At 37.4% G+C, this 22,474-nt stretch overlaps 1 long non-coding RNA gene across 2 annotated transcripts in view; it reads right to left on the reverse strand.

The window, feature by feature from the left end:
- Positions 1 to 8,902: 8,902 nt before the first annotated feature.
- Positions 8,903 to 22,474, reverse strand: part of LOC108237903 — a 16,245-nt gene continuing 2,673 nt past the window's right edge. Inside the window, exons 3-4 of one of the 2 annotated variants that reach the window (XR_001808658.3) lie at positions 12,878 to 12,952; positions 8,903 to 10,345 (exon numbers count right to left, since the gene is read on the reverse strand). This is a non-coding gene — a long non-coding RNA (uncharacterized LOC108237903). Of the gene's footprint in view, positions 10,346 to 12,858; positions 12,953 to 22,474 lie in introns of those variants that run through there. The other variant, XR_001808657.3, reaches the window with a different exon arrangement.

Consider the following 22,474-nt stretch of genomic DNA (forward strand, 5'->3'; position numbering starts at 1 on the left):
ATGAGCCTTACTCTGACTAACAGTAAGATAGGATGTATAGAAAGCACTTTTGCATTGCTGCATAACTCACTCATAATGGCTGCATGAATGGACGGTCACTTTAGACCGGTGAGGCTGTAGTGTAGTAATATAGCAGGGCTAACACTGGCCCCTCTGAGTGCTGCGGCGATAGCAGGTGATTTGTAGCTCGGGGAGACTAATGAAGTGGTCGCTCTGCCACCCTGCTTCTTTTGCAAGATCAATTCAGCGTCAGGGTTTGTACGGTGGCTGTGCTTTATGAATGATGGAAACCTCCTCAGGCCATCCATATACCTGAATTCCCAGCATCACTATGCACCCCTGTCTGCTCCCCCCTTACTCCCCCATGCTCCAGGAGGCAGGGATTCAGCAATCTTTCTTGTTTGGAGAAAAATACATTACCATTGGCCTCCTCAGCTCACCAGCCTTTGCCAAGTATTCAGGCACACAGATCGACTATATATGCTCTTCCTGGGCTTGACTTTGTGGCTGCTAAAAGTAGTTAACAGTAGGATGTGTTGTGCAGAACTGCACATGCTCATACACTCCTTTTACCTTTGTGTGTGTGTGTGTGTGAGAGAGACCATTTCTCTAACATCAACCCTACTGCTACTGCTGTCACTGTTAGTGCAAATGGTTTGATCAAATTGATGTGAGGCTTTCGGATTTAGCCATGAAGACAATTTCAAAAAAAAAAAAAAAAATCAAGTGGTTGGTAAAAAGAGGAGCTTTTAAACTGTTAATGCATAATGCGGTAGATGTTTTCGTCAGTGAATGATAATGAAAATGAGCTTAAGCGGTGAGCAAGAGAGCCAGTCTTTCTCTCCCTCGCTGGCCTTTGATCCCATCCCGTCTGGCTTTTAAAGCATCTGCTTCTGTAATGAGGGAGAGTTTACCATAGCGGATGCAGATTCAGGAAATGAATTCAAAAGTTAATGGTGTATTTGTTCCAATGATTAGTACCCTTCCCTTGTTCTGTATGACATTGTTTATCTGCACCACAAAACAGATTGTGTGTTAAGAAATAAAAAAAAGAAAGAATTTATCATAAGTTATAGCAATTATCACAAAATACCCATTAGTAATTATTCTCTTTTTAGTTCAGATGTGTTTTGGCTAGGTGCCTTCACTACAGTGAATGAGCTCATCTAAGAATCTGCGTGTGTCAGTGAGAAAAATCTGTCAAGAGGGTTTTCATATTCCAAGATTACAGTGCAGTTCATCTAAGGGCGTCTGTGGCATTTTGAGAACTGTTTGTCATATATAAAGATGTTATTTGCTGAGGCCTCCAGCTGAGAGGTTGAAAGGAAAAAGCAAAGTGGCAATGAGTACTTGCCAGAGATTTCTGGAAGCTATGAAGTTTCAAGGCTTTCCCTTTAACTTCTCAATTAGATTAGAACATGAAGAAGAAAAACAGCCATGGATGGAAAAGGGAAAACTGAGGCAAAATATTGAGGAAAAAGACTCATTGGAAGCAGCAATAAAGACAGTGAAAAAGAAAATTGATGTCTTTAAAGGGATAGCAAAGGTTTTTTGAACTCTGGTTAGTGACCACTACGTGGCAGGCAGCAGTCAGTTTACTCTCAGTTTGAAGAATCAGGAAAGATGTAAAAATGACATAATGCATGTTTTGTACCAATTTTGAGGTCTTCCTTATTACCACCTCAAAAACTGTCAAATACATATACCAGCCCATCACTTTGCATTGGATCCCCAAGGTTTACTAAAACATCCCATTCAGTCAGGGATTCACTAAAAGTCAGCTACAAACAAAACAGCTCAAAAAACTGTCTAAAGGAGGGCTTTGGTATAATATTCTTTTTATGATCAAATCATGTAGGATTGCAACTAATGACTATTTTATTCCTATTAATCTATTGAATAATTTATCAATTCATCAAATTTTCTAGATGATTAATTAGAAAATTCTAAATCAGAATATAACAAGTGTTCTTCCAACTTAACACTTTACAATTTATACTTTTGAATTGTGTTTATTACCAATGTAATCTCTGAATTTGTCAAATTTATATGCTATTTATTATCTGTACAATAAATGTCTCTAAAACTGGCACAGTAAAATGTGTCAGGATGAGTTCCCCTTTTGAAATCTGTTACCAAAGTATAGCAGATTTCCAGCCATTGAGATGTTTCCTCGCTTAAACAGGAAAAAAGAAAAAAGAAAAAGGCACAAATGATCCAGAACTTTTTTTTTTAACTTTTTACTAAAAATGCCATTGGTTACAACAGCAAAAGTTAGAGGAAAACAGAGTGAAGCTAATGTGTAGTCAGATCTTGACAGGGGAACAAAACTGCACAAAACTGGCACGGTATTAATCCGTCGAACGTGAGCCCAGATTTTAATCGAAAAGTTTCCTCAAACATAGTTCTGCAGCCCCGAATGCAACTGATAGAAAGTTTAGAAAGTGGCTAAAACTGCTAATACATGTTATTCAAGTCCATATATTCAAGTCATACTATTTGTTAAACAAATAGGTAAGATGAAAATATCTTGTTTGAGGAGTAATAATAGTAAAAACAATGTTGTTTTGGTCTAAAGTCACATTGAGAAAGAGTTTATTTTGTGTTTCCATGAAAAAACAAAAACATTTTGAGTTTGTTGCTCCCATAGTTTATGCAAGGCATTATGGGTAATTGTAATAAGATAGATAGATAGATAGATAGATAGATAGATAGATAGATAGATAGATAGATAGATAGATAGATAGATAGATAGATAGATAGATAAAAATATGGTAGGCTTCATTTGAGATTTGATTATTCAAATGTTTACAGGTGTTATGACAGAATTCAAGAAACAATAGACACAGCTGCTAGTTAATTTTAAATCATACAATTGCAGTTTGTTGCACTTTGTCAATTTATTTATTTAAAAACTAGAGAATTGACTCATTTAAGTCTTTTGCCAATGTAAACAAACTGTTTTTGCCATGGTGACATTGTTCATTTTATCACAGGGAGGCTTCAATAATGAGTTACCTCAACTATGTAATAGTCCAACAGATTGGTATTTTGACTGTTCCCATTACATGATCTTATTATGCTTCGCATCAGCTGAATCAGAAGAATATGTGTTAGTGAGTCCAGATTTTGGCTCAAAAATGATAACATACGGCAGTTGTGTAAATTTGCGCAGTTGTGGGTGGAAACATCTGAAGTCCCCAAGGGAATATAAAATAGTAGCCTCAAGCAGTGACAATGAGAAATTACTGTTCAGATGATTTGTTTCATTGTTACTTGTAAATATAAAAATATGTGTGCATATATATTATATATACATATATACACTATATATATTAATATATTGCCCTTTTTGTTCCATGTGGGTGATTATTATATATATATATATATATATATATATGAAGAAATCAGGTTCCTTCAGAGTAACTGGAGGTAAGATTGACCAAGGAGATACTGCATCCATGTATCAAATGCAGCTGTGGCAATAGCACTGAAGTGCTCTACTTATTTCCCTTGAGTGTTTTACATTTATTCTTTCCTTTATATATTATTCAAGTTCAAGTAATTAATTCAGGATATCAAATCAAGATGTAGCAAATCAATCAAGAGCCTTTTTCAGTCTGTCTTTCATTACACAGAACCCCCGGTCCTGGCTCAGCCTGCAGCAGAGCTGGCCTGGACTTCTATAAAGACAGACTGAAACACTTACGTGGCATCCCGTTGGCTGGAGAAGATGACTGCTTTGCTTCACAAGGCCATGTTGAAGTATTTAGGCTGCATCCGATTGGGTGGTTGGAATCATTTTTGTTTAGTGCTGATGTAAAAATGAACCACATGGCAGGATGAGATCTAATGGTTCAGTCTGATAATGACATTGCTCTCTTTTAGTACATCATTTAGATTTTTTTGGGGGGGCGAACTTTTAGAAATCAGTTGTAATTGGCTGCAGAAGATGATCAGGTGTGGCAGCAAATACTTAAAATCCATCTGAAGATACTCTCTATGGTTGATTCCCCCCCTGAAAAAAAACATATACATAATGTACTGTATGCATTTCATAACAAATTAAGCTCATCAGTGTTGAATATGTGGACATTAATACATAGATTAGAAGTATTTATGGAAGATGGAAGACCTCAGATCTAGTGACAAGATTAGGTGATACATATTATATTTAGTACATATTTTTGACAGGAACAAATTCTCAGTCAGCAGAAATGGGAACATATTATTGGTCACATGACATCCTTTCCTTTCCATCCAACAGTGGACACCAAATTTACCCGTTCTGTTTCTGCTCAGCTCTCTGAGAATCCACGCCCTGCTTGAATGACATAAAAGGTTAGATTCATCTCATCCCCTTTTAGGCAGATCATGAGGCAGACACAATAATGTTGTGGTAAAAACGTCAGTCAAAGAGCAGTGAATGTGAGAGACGATGCTAGTGGACAGGTAATGAGTCCAGTGTGTGAGAGCAAACGTGTGTGTGTGTGAGTGAGTGTAAGTGCTGATGGCTGGTGGGGGTAATTTATTGAAGGAAATGTATCTATATTCTCATAGAGCCTCTGTGAAGCTGGGATCTCCATTGCGGTGATAATTTGCGGTTGTTAAAGTGACACACTGTTGGTAGGCTGTTTGAGGCGAAGAATGTGGGGGCCAGACCTGACAATTAGAGCTCTGTATATCACACTGACTCTCAGAGGAGGGACGGCAGAGAGAGGGGCAGTAGAGGTCAGGCACATATACACACTCAGGAACGCTCGCTTCAACAGACAGGCATCCATGGTGGCGAACATACTGTAAATACAATATTTTAGACTATGAGGTCAGAACCCACTGTGCTGTGCATGCAGTCAAAATCAAAAGACTTATCTTACCTGTTGCAGATAGCATTTTAAAGGTCTCAATTTAGTAAAATAAAAGTTAAGTCTCACAACACTGATGAGCTAATGGCTAGTCCAAATGTGGCCAAGACTAAAGACCATAGTAGATTGCTGTCATCCTAAAACAACTCAGGGGTTCATGCGAATGTTATTTTATAAATGTCTTTTTTTTTTCAATACACAGTTATTTTCATAGAATTTTGTGATTATTTGCCAGGTCAAATAGCAGCAGCATGCTACTATAGCATGACTGGCAGGAAAATCACAAGATTTCTGTCAAAATAGCCTTGTAATGCAAAATTGTTGGCAGTATAATAACTTAAATAATGGCTTTAGCAGGAACCACTTTGACAATCTGAAGATTAAAGTTGTTTTAAGATGACAAAATCTGCTTTGGTAGTGGGTCCACTCAGCCTGTCATGAAAATTTATTGATGACTTGTCTGAGTAGGCCCACTTCCAAAGTAAATGTTGTTATCTTAAAATAGGTTCAATCGTCAAAAATTCCATAGCAGTTCATTTGCATTCTACTTTATAAACCTTCCTATTGTCATCATTTTTGTATCAGTTGCTCTTTCTGGTAGAAATATCAAATTCTTGCTGGAAGTGACAAGTGGATGTCCCAAAAGTGCTACAGCTTGCTGCTGCTGCTATTTACATTTGCAAATAACCACAGAAATCTGTACAATTACCCATATATTAAGAAATTCATAGTAATGTAGCATATGTTTTCCTTTTTTATTTATTTTTTTAAGAAGAAGTCATATAAACTACTATGAAATTTTGGAGATTGGAGTTGTTTCAAGGCAGTAGCATACACATCGGTTATAGCTGTGTTCAGACTAGCTACTATTTCATCAGTCCAATTGGACATAAACTCTGTTTCTTCAAACTGAGGTTCATTAAAGTACTATCCACAACACGTAAGCAATTATTTTTTCCAACGTTTTACAAAATAAACAAACTATCCCTTTAAAACACACAGTGTGTGGCTCTCAGTTCAGGATACAACAGAACAGCTAACGCATCACAGGTAAATGCATTACAGATTTTTATTTGATTTTTATTGAATTTGTGACAAAACGTCACTGACAGCAAAGAAGCTTCTCATGTGCATTTGTAAATTTGCATCAGGATCATCTGAATGACGTTTTACATCATTAACCATCACTTCCTCTGACACAGCTTCACGGTAATATGATGTAATTGGACAACAGAGGGATGAATGCATTATTGTGCAGCACATAATAAACAGTCCAGGTAAAAATCCATTTCCATTTCCCGTACAGTACCAAAAGCACACACACTCTTAATACACTCACTTTATTTTCTAATTGAGCCTTTTGGGTGCGTCATCAGACAACCAAAGTAAAAAAAAAAAAAAGAAAAAAAAAGTCAATATGTGTCTCTGATATGGGGTTGAATAATTGTTATAATTAACGACCTGTGGGTATTAACTAGGACCATCTGATGGACCTCTGAGGCTAATTTTGCAACTGCATCTATTTACTATTGAGACCATCCTTCACATTCTCAGATCATTGTATCCAAAGATCCTGTAGTTTCTGTTGTAGCACAGTCTGTATCCCCATGTGTGGGAGTGTGTTTGCCCTTGTGAATTGTGTGGCAATGCGTTGCTCCGGTGTGTTTTCTACTCACGTCTGGCCCCTGCTCCTTTGTGATACACACACACACACACACACCAGCCTGTCCAAAGAGTCTGAACTTATTCCGTGTAAGAAAGCCGGAGCCATTAGCTTCCTGTGACCTTTACCAGTCTTCCTTCTCCGTCATATTCAAATTCAGCATCGTGTGAGGGAGCATATGTGCGGAAATGTGTGTGAAAGTGTGTGTTTGACTGAAAAGAGAAAGGGGAGAAAAAAAAAAAATTCAAACTCATGCATAAACTAGTAGTGGTGCCTGAAACATAACCATAACCACACAATGATACTTTAAGTGAACAGATAGTTAAACACAAACACACACGCAGGCGTGCATATACAATAGATTTTCCTTTTCTTTTATTTGCTGTAATTGGAAAATAATTCAGGCGACGTCAAGAAGAATCGATAAAGAATTAATGAAAAGGGAGAAGGAGTCATTAAAGGCAATAAAAAGGGAGAGGTTATGATGAAGATGGCATCATGGAGAGACACAGAGGAGACAGACGTTGCTACTGCCTCAACGTGTGTGTGTGTGTGTGTTCGCGCACAGAGATGTTTCTATGCCACATAACAGTTTGGAGTATTTTACTGCTTTGCTGTAAAAAGTGAAATAAACTATATTACAGTAAATCTAAATAGTTTTTTTTTGTTGTTGTTGTTATTTTTTAATGCTGTAAAGATGCGTATAAAGAGGAGACGGCAAAAACAGCTCCAAAATCTATTTTATTTTTAGACATATCAAAGATTGACTTGAGAAGACCCGTTTAAAATGTTTCCTTTCAACAAACTTTTGGTGTCTGTTTCTAATAAAGCGATCATAAGAATCTCCAGTGTTTTCCTTGAGATAAAAAGAACATCCTGTTCCACAGTTTCCACATTATGGTCATGGTCACAGTCCATCATTTAAAAGTGTAATTATGTGACAGTTCTACAGTAAAATACCTGCAGTCCCCTAATAGGATCTGAACCATCAAGATCCAACCTTAAGCTTCTTCCCAGCCCTACCACTCATCTGAGTGCCATAAAGCTGCCAGAGGAAACAATACTGCCTCTCGCCTCACCGCTGAGGTTAATGGCAAATGGGGCTGTGGGTGCTGGCGATATTGTTGGATAAATGATTATTGATTAGGTAAAGGTTGAGCTAATCATTAGGCTTCATCCATTTTACGGACTCTCTGCGTGACCTTTCTGCACGGCCCTTTGGATCACCAGGATTTCTCTGTGTAATGTTTTGATCGCAGACGGGCACAAGGGAGGAGAGGAAAGTGAAGGAAGAGAAGAAGGATTAAGGAAAGAACAATAGTGAGAGGGAACGATGAGCATAAAAGAGAAAATGACAACACAAGACGACTGAATGGTAAGTAGTCAACACTCAGCCAAATGTTTTAGTCTTTACAGATTTTTTTCTAAAAAAAAATAAATCTTTTTGTTTTCTTTTTCAATACAGCAATATTGTCTATATTTATGATGAATAATATATAATAGATTAAGCTATAATAGAAGTGTATCTGAACATCTAAACATCTATCTTTTATCAATTCATGCTGCATAAATTTCACTAATATTGCTAAACTTCATGTTCCATTTGCTGATCACCGGTCAAGAGCCTAGTCGTCTAAATTCAAGTCTAAATTCAAGTTCAAATTCATGACCCCTGCAGCTTTTCAGTAAGCATGCCTAGGGTGCAGTGTTTTGTTTGCAGCCGAGTGTATGGGGCTGAGCGCTGGATGTGGAGTGAAAACACTGCATGTGAAACATCCGCTCTGAAGCCTTTACATAGTGACGAGGAAATGCCTCACTCCAAACAGCTCTATTTATTGAATTGTAGCAAATATTTTCTGGCAGTGGGACTTTAACCCAGACCAGAGCTCACATCTGCAGCCAATCACAGAAGAAAATCCCTCTGTTCCTTCTCGGTTTCATTTATTCACAAAAACCCAGCACTGGAAACAGAATGTTTATTTGAAGTAATACTTTTCTCTCAACTACTGAATGGTAGCATTTTCACTTCTGCGTGTTAAATTCATTCTAGTGAAGAAAATTAGAAAAACAAAGAACACATCGAATTAACTCTATCTATCTATCTATCTATCTATCTATCTATCTATCTATCTATCTATCTATCTATCTATCTATCTATCTATCTATCTATCTATCTATCTATCTATCTTAATATATTTATTTATTTATTTATTTTTCTGTCTTTGTTTCATAAATGGTGCATTACTTCCTAGTAAAAATTAAACAAGGATTTTTTTTTTTGCAAATACTAAAACAACCTCTCTCCAGTCGAGGTAAAAGAGTTTTATGTAAAACACAGTGTAAAATACAAATGACATCACACACTTATTGTCAAATGTTTATTTTTATTGACTTCTCCCTCTTTCAAATAATCCAAGGTACAGCAATATAAGAATATTATGATTTTTTTTTTGTACTTCAAATAAATGTATTTAGTGTACTGAATGAGGGGCTTGTTACTTCGTCAGATGGCAGTGATATAGAGCCTGTGGAAAACAATAAAATGTGTGCTGTAACATGTAATGATGTAGAATGCACTGTAAGTATGTGAGTGCCCGTACATACTCACACACACACGCTCTCACACACACACACAAACTTACATATTGTAGGGACATACACTTATGCACACACCTTTAGTAAGCAGTTCCATGAAGCTGAGAATATCTTGAATTTACACATCAAGTCGGGGCACCTGAATTTGTTAAATTGAAGGCACTTATACACGTGTGATTTTTTTTAAAAACAGCTCTATAATTTCTTTTGAATGGAATAGAGTCAAACTACTTGGAAATTTTAAGGATTATCATTATTACTGGTTTTATATATATTTTTGTAACTTGTGTATTTTTTTTTTGAAAGTTATTCATTACCTAAATGCAGACACTACAATATGTGATTGTAGCAAAGTCCAACACATTAAAGTATGTGGTTTTTAAATTCATTTATTTTTTGGCAAAGTTTTTGTTACATAGCATAACCTCTTAAATGCATGTTTAACTAGGTTATACTTTTTTTATAATTTCACCCACACACTTTTGTTATAATATATATGATTCTTCTAACAATTTTATTTATTTATTGTCCAACTTATTTTAACAAGGTGTTTACAAAAGGGTTTGCTTATACTTAGTTGATTTTTAGTTCTTTTTTTTATTTTTTTCAAAACACTTCACACAATTAACAGAATCACACAATCAATAAGCAGAACACCTCAGTTTTTTTTTGTTTTGTTTTGTTTTGTTTTTCAAAAAATAAAGCACTTTGCTTTAAAAAAAGAATAAAACACACTAATTTATGGGGGAAAAAAGTTCACATCAAACACACATTGTTCAAAAAATTTAATTATTTTCTTAACCATTTACACAAGGATGTGCTAAACCTAAACTACTTCTAGGTCTTTAACTTTCCTCACAATTACTGTAAGTGAGGTATAGAGAAAAATGTACAAAAATAAATTCACACAAGAACATGCTGCAGAATGATGCAAAGATTTATTTCTTACCATAAAATCCTGCTAGTCAAGCGAAATATATTCCAGTTTTCTTACGACCGTAAGCTCAGCAAACATTTACATAGATAAATACTCTAAAAAAATAACACAAAATAAATAGTATCTCCAACACATTTACGACGACTGTAGGGGGGCGATGGGATTTCCAGTCTAGGCATCATCTCTTCACCTACTTGAATCTGGCCATAGGTTTCATCTTCATCAAAGGATTTATCCTTATTTGCAAGGCAATGTGGGAAGAACCTCTATGTGCCGAATCCATTCCTGCACAGATGTTTCATCCATGTAGTGCTTATACCTGATTCATGTCTTTTCAATTAAGCAAATGCTGTACATGTTTGCACACCTGGTGGATGTGTTTAATCACTCAGATCATATATGTGGTCATTTGAAAAAACTGTGCTTTGAAATGGCAAAGTAGTGACATCCTGATAGTGGAATATTTCTTCTTTTAGTGTGTAACAAGTTGTAAAAACGTGATTCATGGCCTATTCAATCTGCACTGTTTTTTATCCATCTGTTAACAATGTTTTATTTTTTTTAATCATTTGTACCATTATAAAAATAAACTAATGAAATAAAATATGTAAACTATAATGCATTGTGACTTTTGTTCATATCTTATTGGATGTGTTATGAGTCTGTGAGACTAAACAAATTGTTTCTATTTTTTTTAGGCAAAACTTGAAAATTTTCTGCTTTGCTTAGCTTTCTTGGCCCATACAAGAGCAGCGAGGCATTTGATTTTCCACATAATAAACCCCACTGATTCGATTACCAACTAGATCTGCTTTAAGGGTCATAGTACTATTAGATATTTACCCAGATTTTAGTGTGACATAATATATAAAATTTGTGTTTTAAAACCGGCATTGTCAAACAAGAACATTCATACATGATGAACAAATTTATTTTGCTTCCAAAAGAAGGATTATTTACCCCCTACACGTAAATGAACAGAACATATTGCCCTTGGTGAAATAGTTTTTATCTTGGTGCTGCTTGTTCAAATATTCATTCTATTCTAATACTTTGTAGCCGTAATTACTTGTTTCATGCTTATCTTGTCCACAGACTTTGATTCCAAAATACAATATGGTAGCCGCAATTAATTGTGTCATGCTGGCCTCCATTCCCAACAACGAATGAGGCCAGAAACAGGTCTGGTATTAATATATGCGGCTAATGATTTTATCACGTAAGATACTTGAGCTCATTCCGCATATTTAGGAATAACGTTTATCTAAAGCTTTAGGTTACATTCATATTTACTTGTGTTTTGGACCCATTAAATGGGTGGACTGTAGGCACAACTACCCAAGTATGGAGAGAGAGAGAGAGAGAGAGAGAGAGAGAGAGATCCTGAAAGCAGAGGTTTTGGTGGGAAAAAGAATCTTAAAAGTGCTTCTCATAGTATCAATTAAAAAGAAAAGAAAAACAAAACTCAGCATTTGATGGATTCATGTGTCAATGTCAATTGTCAATTTTATTTTTATAGCACATTTAAAACAACAGTAGTTGACCAAAGTGCTTCACAATTTTATTTTATGTGAACAGGAGATAGAGCTTTTCAGAAATGTTGACATAGCAGGCTATTTTACATATACTCAGTATTACTTAGAGCCTTATAAACCACAACAATGTTGTTGTTTTTTTGTTTGTTTTCTTTTTTTCCTTCCCTATGTCTGTCTCGCTTTATCTTGATCATGTCATCATTAAACTTTGATCGTGTGCGGTCCAAGTGAGGGTGGGGGGGAGACTTTTAGGAAAGCCTTTAGCCAAGCTAAGAATGTACTTTTTCTGTATTTTGCTGTTAATGTGGATGTTCTTCCCACCTAGTGGTGTGGCATGGGTATTGTAGTGTTTTAAAAAAAATATCTGCTTAGACATTTTTTACAGTATATATATATATATATATACTTTAAAAATGTCTGAATGTCTATATATATATATATATATATATATATATTCAGAGTACTGTAGAGAGGGTGTGAAACTCACTGCAGTATATACAAGTTATCTTTTTAATCTATATGTAGGTAAAAGCCGATTCCCCGTGGAAGAGAAATTCTTTACTTTCTGCTCAACATCTTAATAATGTCACCCTGCTTCCCTTTTGTCTTCGACTCTTTTTTTTTCCTGCCATAGTTTATTCCCCTTCCTCTTTTCACCTCTTATACCCGGCCATATTTTATTTAAATATTTCAACCGGTTGTCTTGCAGCCTCTGCAGCTTTCTAAGTGTCATCTGGATCCCAAGGCCCGACATTATAATGGAGCACCAAAGTCATTTTTAAAGGCATGTGTGTTAGAAAGAGCAACATGGAAAGAGGAAAGGACAGCAGTGGAATGGGAAGGAGTTGTAGCTCATCCAGCATTTGAGACGCCGGGTGGTGATAAGAAGTGAAAAGGTGGAGAAGACAGAGGAGTGATAACTAATGTACTTCCTGTGTACTTCCTCTTCTGCCCCATCAAGCCCTCCTGCTGCCAACAGACTCTTCTCTCCTTCAGATATAGCTGATGTGTGATGATTTGTGTGTGCAGATGTGTGAATCTGGGGTAATCTGATGTGAGACGGAGGAAAGTTGGTCTCTGCGTGAGTGTGAAGACGTACATTTACGTGTCTGTCCGACAAAGTGATGGCTGATGTAGAGTGAAGTGTGCACATGTGTGGGGGACTAACTGATGGGTGATGCGAAAGCAGATGAGTGGACCTTCTACTTAAGGTGTCTGCTGTCTGGTCCGTTCCAAAGGTGTTATTTATATATTTTTTTTTTTAAAAAAAAAGGTCTCATACCCTGGCTCTGTGTCGGTTCCGTTTTATGTCCACAATGCTGGATCAATGAATGATTCTGCGTGTCTTTTCATCAACCTGCAAAACACAGAGTAAGGAGAATAAAAAGCACGAGATGAGGTTGTGATCATGAACTGTCTGAGAAACACAGCGTCCTGCTGTAGTTTAGAGCATAACTGTAAAACCTTGATGACAAACATGGTTTGGCTTTTAACACATTTCGTTCTGTGTTGTCAGGTAGCTTCACCGCCATCTGACATGCACCACCTCCTATTCCAACATCATAAACCATGGTATTATACCTTAGAAGCCATAAAATCACATCAAAAGTACATCTCTATTCCTAGCAAAGACATTCACCTTGTCCCAAGTGGAAATCAAAGTCATACTTTCGTCTCTGCTGCATAGGTTGATGGGGATGAACTTTGAGTGTTTTATAAATTAAGAAAGGAAAAAAGGTAAAAAATTGTATAATTAAAAGAGCAAAACTGTGTGGACATGTCTCTTTGATTATTTTTATTAATATTACACCAATTATTATGCAACATTTGCAGTGTCACTATGTCAGTGAGACAAGTTGTTTTATAGAAAGTCTCTTCAACTTATGCAGCTGCAAAATCTAGATTTTATTCAACCTTAAAGCATGCACAGTTAGTCGTTGTCATACATCAACCCAATTGAGAAGTGTCTAAAAGGGTCATACCGCTATTTGCTGCTGGATCCAAAATATCGTTGTCTCAAGTACATTACTCTTTTCCAGTTTGCTTCATTAAAATACTAAGTCAGTATTTTATTCAGCAGGTTATTAGAACATTATTGGCCTTATTCACTCCTGATCAGTATCCTGATACTCCTTCTGAAAACGTTGTCATTCAGTTAGATATTTAAACTCAAACATGAGTAATTTTTGAATCAAGGTCTCAGAATAGAAGTTTTAGGAAACACCTGGCATCTGTGACAAATCGAACATGAGCACTATGGACAGAAGCGGTTAGTTGTTTTTTGCACTTGCGCAAGTAGATCAACAACAATGGCCGACACTAGAGTTCTGTTTGTGATGGTCCCTCTTTTCAATTCATCAGAGCATCTAAGACAGCACCCAAACCTAAAATGTACAGGTACTTGCCATTTTGGATGTAAGTGCTTGACAACTGTTTGACACTGAAGTGTCTGTGTGCACATGCACACCATTGAAATGTAAAAGTCACAGCGCCAGCTACTGAGCTGGCATGGAAACTACAGCAGATATATTTTTTACAGTCTTGTGACCAATCGTTCATAAGTAAACAGAATCTCAGTTTCCCTAGTCAGCATCACATCATATTTTAATTGAAAACAAATCAATAAAAATATATACTTAATACATAGATTTTCAAAAACAATTTAAATTAATGGATTAATTTTAGTTGTTCTATTTCATCGCAGTTGTTTAGTTAAATAAAATTGTAAATGGGAAAACTAGAATATCTAAATAAAAATCCTAATTCTCTTTTGCCGTTTTTAATTGTTGTTTTGTTTTGTTTTGTTTTGTTTAAAACCTCACTTTGGTGGGTTCAAAACCTACCACAAACACTGATTTACAATATAGAGCTTATGCTCTTAAATAGGATTGTTTTTCTAACAATTCCAATAAAATTTGAAAATGCTGATCCAGAGAATGACATCAAGTAAAAAAGGCTGTAAAGAATATTAAAATGATGCTTTCCTCCTTTTTTATCGTCACATAGAAAAACAAAAAATGCAGCAAAGGGAAATCATCGTTACAGCTCATGCCATGGCACCTCTGCATGTGGGATGTGGGTCAGTCAGAACAGTGAATATCCTAAAATGAAACTGTGATTTGGGTCACATTTTAAAGCTAATAATGAATGCAGGATAGCTTTTTTAAGGCATCTCATGCTGTACTGCTGAACAATATAAATACAGTTCTGTGTTTTAATGCTTAACCCCTTTTCAGTAAATGTTTCCATTTGCCGTTCTCCCTGACACACACACACACACACACACGTGCACACAGTGTAAGCGATCTGTGTGTTTCTGTTCCGCTTGCTAGGCTGCTCACTGACCCCCCACATGTGTGTTTGACCTTTCAACTCTGTGCTCCCCCCAAAGGGGAAAGGCCCAGCTCTCTGATGAACCTCAGGACATCTCAACACACACAAACACACTCTGATCCATCTTTTGAGTGTGTGAATTTAGCTTCAAGAGGTGACTCCGGTCAGGATTGCGGTCAGCCACAGTAACAGATAAAAGGGATATATCACTTCCTCAGTCCCTAAAACCACAAATATGGGCTGTAGGAGACACACACACACACACACACACACACACACCAGACACTGAGCTTCTGATTCCTCAGCTTAGCACTTGATCCTCTCACAGGGGGGGTTGACACTTCAGAGAGAAAGCCTTTACAAACTCCTTTGGACTGCAGAGATGCATGCCCGCACACACACACACACACACACACACACAGACACACCTCTTATGGAACCCAGTTTATCCCTGTAAGAGACCAAAACCTCAGAGGACTGATCATGTTGATCTGCTGGTCAGCATCTGTTTAATGTCACACAAACCACTTTGTGTTTCCTTGACCATCAGTCACCTCCAGCACACACAACTCCGCAGCTCAGTGTTTGAGTAGCAGGAGACATATTGAAAAAATCATCTGTGTCACTAAATGTCCTAAAGCTACAACGACTCGCTCTCCGCAGAAGTGGAAAATCATTTGAGCATATTGACCCCCCTCCTCCCGCCTCCCTCGAGGTAGGGCACACTGTTGGCCGCTTTAGCCCCTGCAGCGAAGAGCTAATTCAGACAGGCGTGGAGCAGACATGATTCCAACGTGAATGTCGACTCGGTTGGCATCTTCACAAGGCTCAAGGGCACAGAGCTGCCAGTTTGTAACGGAGAAACTCTGGCCACTGCAGCCCGAGGAGCCTGTATTTACCACAGTATCCTAACTATTGTGTGTGCAGGAGAATAATATGAGTTCCGGCTCAGTGTGAAGTCGGTATGAGTTTATGTTGAGATTGTGGAAAGAAGAAACATGCATGTACAGTTTAGGTAATTGAACTATTATATGTATTTTAGGTTTTTCTTTTCTTTTATTTATTAGGACTACAGACATGTTAACTATTTTCAAAGAATTGTTTCATGAAAATGGGCAACTTATCTCATGCAAATTAACTGTATTTTAGGCAATTTGTTTAGGCATTTTAGGCATGACAAATAGAAGATTTATTGGTAATTACAACTCCTGTTTAGGACGGTCAGAAATCTAAATCGAAAGTAGCACCACAGCAAATTGTCCCCATTTTAATTGATTAAAATTAGAAATGTGTATATTGATGTTATTTCTCAGTCACATACATTTTTCATTTTAACTTCTTTGGGTGAAAGAATTTTAGTGGAATTTCTATTTTGTAAATTTGCATCTTGTGAGAACCACAAGAAGTTTTAAAACACCTTAATTAAATCTTGATTAATCAATGTCATGACAATATATTTGATGCCACAATCTTAGCAGATGTATTGCTGAAAAAAAGAAGAACAAAACAAAAGTCTCTAATGAAACAAATTAAGTAAAAATTTAAAATGTTAAATAGAGTTAGACCCTAATTCCCCAAAGATCTGTTTGCTATTCTACTGCAATCCCTTAAATGTCCAACTGTTAGCGTTTGGCGAAAGCTCTTGGAAGTTCTTGCAAAACTAAGTAAAGTTAAAATTAAATGTTTTTTTTGCAAAACTGAAATGCCAAGGTTTTACTTGGTTGGTTGTGTTAATCATATCAACCTTGATTTACTTAAATTTCCTTCATTTTGGTTAAATTAAGAACAAATCATGTCATGAAGACCAAAGTGACTTTTTTACTACTCTTTCTTAATCCTTCCTTCCAACATGTTTAGTTGCCCACGAGCTGAAATCAAAGGCAAAACAAATGAAAAGTGACTGATGACTTTGCAGACGCTTTGAGGACAAACATGTCTCCCTTATGATGGTAACAAATGGAATCCCACAAAATGTGCAGAGTATTTGCTCTGGTTGAGCCCAACCTTTAACCTTCCGGTGCCCTGTAATTTCAAAACTACAACTAATACTCAAATACTGTAAATATGTAGAGAAAAGCACATACACAGTTAACAAACAAAACTAACGTCATACAATTACAATGTTTTATCAGGGCATAAAACATATCAGCCTAAATCACAGAAAGCAGTCTTTCTTTCTTTCTTTCTTTTGTTTTTTTTTCTCTTTTTTTCTTTCTTTCTGACTGTCTATATATCTGAGGCTTCTTTCACACTTGATGTTGAGTTCCCTACAACATAAAAAAAATGCATTATGCAGAGGTCTGCCCAATATGCAATGATATAATGTGATAGGTCCACTATGATTTCGAGCATGCACAAAACGTTTGTAGCGGGGCATTGGGGTTTATCATCGTGGTGGCAGCACATCCATGATGTAGAGCTTGGTTGCAATGGCATGGCTTGGTCATTGAGAAGTTGAATCAGGACTAACCACACTGGCCTCATGCCTATGGTATGACTGTGATTGTGACAAGGACATAGAACATAGTGTAGACATGACATTGGTGGTTGTAGAGAGTTGTACTAGTGCAGTAAATAGAACATGGTAAGGATGTGGGAGACCATCTGTGGGATGTGGAAAATAGCAGGAAAAAAGTTGTTTCACAAGTACCAAGAGCTTAGCGGCATCCTAAATACATTCGCATTGAAGGAGGTTTTCCAAATTTGCCAGAATCCAGCTATGGTCTGACAGATTGTGTTAGTGTCATCTTGTGTGAAGAGGAACAAAACACAAAAACTCAAGACAGAAAAGCCCAGGTCAATTAGTATTCAGATTTGAGATTTTCTTGCTGATTGATGACTTTGCCAATCATCACATTATCATGCAGTCTAAAAAGGACTTTGGTGTAGAACAACTGGTTTAACAGCAGGTGTGGCTCAGAGACCAGTTGACATAAGAAATTATTTGAATATGAACAAGATGTTGTAAAAATAAATAAATAAATTTAATCTGAGAAACGAGCTAAATCAGGATTAAATTGCATTTGCTTCAAACTGAAAAAGCAGAAACTTTACTGAATTTAATTCAGCAGAGCCTCAAGCACCGCTGGACAAACCATATGACAAAACAACCAGGAGCAAACCAACTTAATTATTATAAATAAAGGCTAATGTAATGCATACATCACAAGATGGAGTGTACTGTGATCACATTTATTTAGTTGTTTGTTTGGCTGAATTAGTTTACAAAAGTAAAAAATACAGAATTTTATATTGTTGTTCTTCCATCCTGTGTAGTTGTGGTATATGATCAGATAAATGTGACGTTTTATTCATGTAAAAAAAAAAGTCTCTGTATTTTTTGCAAAATGATGCTCAGAATACACCAGGTAACTGGCCTCATATTCTGATTTGCTGAATTTAAAGAAGGATCCCTGGTGGTCCCTGAAACTGACTTTGAGAAACCGCTGTTTTCGAACAGTGTAACCAATGAAGTGCAGTAATGGAGTGTAGTGGCCTGAAGTGTAGCTATGAAGTCTTCCCTAATGACTCTAGCACATGTGCGTCTGGCTTTCAGCCCTCTCCTTAACGTCACTGGACACTGTATACTTTGTGGCTCTGTGTGTGTGTATGGGGGGGGTTCATCAGTACAGCAGGGCTTTGGGTGCTCCGGTGATCTCATCTCCTCTTTAGAGAGCTCACCCTGTGGCTGTGGCTGCGTTTTTACACACACTCTTACCTCCAGGACCCTATGTACGCTTCATGTCGAATCCACAGGATGTCTTTCATTCTCCACCAACTGGGAGGACATCATGTGTCCCACCTCCTTCTGACAGAAGCTTCCGTTTTCCCTCATGTTTAAAAAGAGAAAGGGGGAAAAATAACAGCTAAGGAATAAATGCTTGGTGAATGTTTGTTTCATTCTATGTTTCAGGTGCAGATGTTGCAGCACTCGTTGAGGAATAATCAAGACTGCGCATGTTTGTGTGTCTGCATGTGTGTGGTAAACAGGCTGGTTTGCTCAGTGGAAGAAGGAATTTCCCCCAGCAGTCCCCATCAGTAATAGTGCCTGTAATGAGCTGCAGCTGTCAGCGTGGCTTCCGCACACACACACACACTTTTGCATAAAACACACGCACACATTTGCAGCAAGGAGGAAGCAGTGACTCACCCAGCAGTGCGCCGTCATACTGTACGCTGATAAACAGGGCAACTCATCAGACCTTTCCTCAGACATGAGACACAAACATTTCCTCTGAAATAGCCACTCCTTCTAAAAATATCTGGGTCTGTAAATTTACTTTGCAGTTTATGATTATTTTTTCTTTTTCTTTTTTTTTTTTTTTACAGCGTGGCTCATTACAAGCTTGGGGAGCAATGTTGTGGTTCACAGTTTTGTTTGGATAAGAAGAGAAACTTTATCTTGCAAATGATTGTGCTCTGATTTGCTCATTTCAGCGTTATGCCCTCCAAAAGCCGAAGGAAGCCAGTTTCCACTTTGCTGCCTTTTAAAGCCTCGTTTTCCTTGCAAAATCCAACAGATACACGGTGTAAGGAGGATAAACACACGAGGAAAACACGTGCTTAGGATTTGCTGATGGCCTTCGCTAATTTTGAAAAAAAAAAAAAGCGACTTGAACTGATTATAAGTTTCAAAAAGTCTGTAAGACACGTCCTTTCTGTTTGGGTCTGAGGCACTCAACTGTAAAATTAGGTTAAATTCGAGGCACTTTCACATGCTCTGTCTGGTCTTGGTGTGTCACAACCCCAAAATACTGCATGTAAAGCATGGGCCAGAGAGCAAACATAAAACATTTGCTGTGTACTAATTAATAAAAAAAAAGATGATTTTGGAATTTTACGTCCTTTATGGTCTTTAATGTTTCAAGTCAGAAAATTAAGAAAATGGCCTCATTTATAATTGATCTCAGGAGTAAAAGCAGTAGAAGACAAGCAGCTATGCATAGAGCGTATACATTTAAATCTGACTTATATTGACAATTAATTTTGTATAATGGGTAAATAAAACAAACACTATCCTAGACTTACTGTTTTTTTTCCCTTTTTCTTGCTTTCATATTGAGTAATTTGGATAATATACTATGCATTTGTTGTTGATCATTTAAGGGTTTTGACTTATGAAACCTTTTTTTTTCCCATTTAAGTCATTTTATAAAAATCTTTGTATACTTGGATTGATTCAGACCTCTGTAATGTCCAGTCCAACACGCTAAAGCAGCTCATTTCTAACGATTCGCTCAAGTATTTTGACTTTTGTTTCCCCAAAATGTTCAGTATTACGCCCAACATTAGTCAAAACAACAACAAAAGTATTAAAATGAACTCCTTCCATCGGCTCAGCTGGTTGTGTTTTGACTCGCCCAGCCCTCGGTGACCTCTGGCAATTTTTATCTCATTTCAGTCCAACTTTGTAGATCAGACTTTAATTTTGAAGCACGGAGCAGCGGACAGTGATGAATAGGCTGCATCAAGGAGGGCTTAAATTACCCCTCTCCCTGGTGGCAACACTGACCACAAGGAGAGGTGTGTGTGTGTGTGTGTGTGTGTGTGTGTGTGTGTGCGTTGACCTAGTAACAGCAGACAGAGAAAGAAAGAGGGCTGGTCAGCACTTGCCCTCTCAACCCTGCTTGCTCCGCAGCACACCCAACAAGGGAGGCAAGAGGGAGGAAAGGGAAGAGAGGGAGGAAAGAAAGGAACACCTCCACTCCATCTTTTCCCAGCTCCTCTCATCATACATCTGCTTGTTTTTGGTGGGAGTTTGTAACTTTTAGAATTACTTGAGCAGAATCACCCCCCATACCTTAATGTTTTCTTCCTATATTTCAGTTCAAAAGTTTCCTTTATTTTGTATGATAAAGTAAATTCAGCTCATGGAAGCTGCCTACAGAGCTCCTTCGGATATCAGGGAAATGCAGATTTTTTTTAATAAAGCTTTAGTTTTTGTTTTGGACACAAATAGAGGCAAGGCATACAGCTAATATAAAAACAGTAAAAAGTGGCAGAAATAGAGATTTTAAAATAAAATACAAATATTCAATTTTTAGAAGAAAGGTTTGAGTCTCATTTTAACTGTTCAACTCCAAATTTCCCATCTTTGACAATTAGTTAAAGAATCAATTTGAACATCTGTGCCTTTTTTTGTTGAAAAAGTATTGTGTTTCAGTTGTATTTGTAGGCAAATCTGAATGTTATTAAAACATATTTTGCACAATAACACATAACACAATTTTGGAAATATTGTCATAAAAGATTGCTTAGAAGAGGATTTAAACAGACTTTTATTGAGACTGTGGACAGATTTGAGGACCTTCTTATCTCCTTTTTAGCTCTTCTGTATTTACCAGCCACTTTGCTCGTTTTTTTTCTCAGGAAAAAAAAGCATTTCTTTTGTAGAGCTCTGTTTTCTAATTTCAAAACCATAAAGCCCAGCAGACAGACGGCCCTGAGTCAGAAACCAGCGTGCGTAAAGGCGCTTTGCAGCTGCCTCTCTGCGCTGAGGTAATCATGGAAAAAGAAGAAAAAAGAAAAAAAAAAGAGGAGAAAAAAAATTATTTAAATGACAACATTTTGGACTTTTTGAAAAGTGACGAGTTCGGAATTAAATCGACTCCACCTCCCAACTAAGACATTATCTGAATTCTGACACCCCCACCCCAGCTAACGCAACATGCAAGTTTGGAACATGAAAGTTTGACATTAACTGCTGATTTTTCTGAGAGGTGGGTGGCTCGTCACGCGCGCGTGCGAGGCAGATGATAACTGCGCGCGCACGCGTTTAGATGAGCAACTTCGGATATTTCTGGACTCTCGTCTTGACGACTCGAGTTCCTGGACTCCATCCTGCGCGCGCCTCGCCGTGAGTCCGTCCGTGGAGAGACGGTCGGAGCTCCGCTTGTGCGTGAAAAGCGCAGCGGGCGGAAAGAAGGAGGCGAGGAGCCGATCCTCTCACTGCACCACACACACACACACACACACACACACACATTTAAGCCTTGTCCCACTCTTCTGTTGAATCAATAAATCTGTTTCTGATGAACTTCACCACGTGTCTTCAGCCTCACGTTCTTAAACCCAGTTTATGACTCAAACACTGAATCACCCCAAGCCTTTTTGATTTTGCCTCTTTGAGTCCAATTAACTAAAAACTGCTACCGCCGTCTCAGTTTACAGCGTGATTCTTTATGTTGTGGACGGAACAAAACGATCTGATCACATTATCAAACCGGCATGATAATAAACCAAAGACGAGAGCTTTAAAGTAAGTCGCTGCATCAGTGGGGACGTTTTACGCACAGGCCTCCTGTTAGGTTTAAAGTGGATCTGATGTGGAGACATTATTCATTTGGCAGCGCGGGAGTTTTCTCACCTGTTACAGCTGGAAACATTTGTGATTGACAAGTTTGTTAAAAAACATCAACTCATAAACAGGGAGAGGAAAGAAAAACGAGTCTAAAAGACAGTTCAGAGGGACTGACAGATGATCAAATTCACAATCAAATTCAGAAATACGGGTGAGGACTTTCAAGTCTAAATTAAATGGTATGGG

The sequence above is a fragment of the Kryptolebias marmoratus genome, linkage group LG15 (genome assembly GCF_001649575.2).
Source record: "Kryptolebias marmoratus isolate JLee-2015 linkage group LG15, ASM164957v2, whole genome shotgun sequence".
In the NCBI taxonomy this organism is placed as follows: domain Eukaryota; kingdom Metazoa; phylum Chordata; class Actinopteri; order Cyprinodontiformes; family Rivulidae; genus Kryptolebias; species Kryptolebias marmoratus.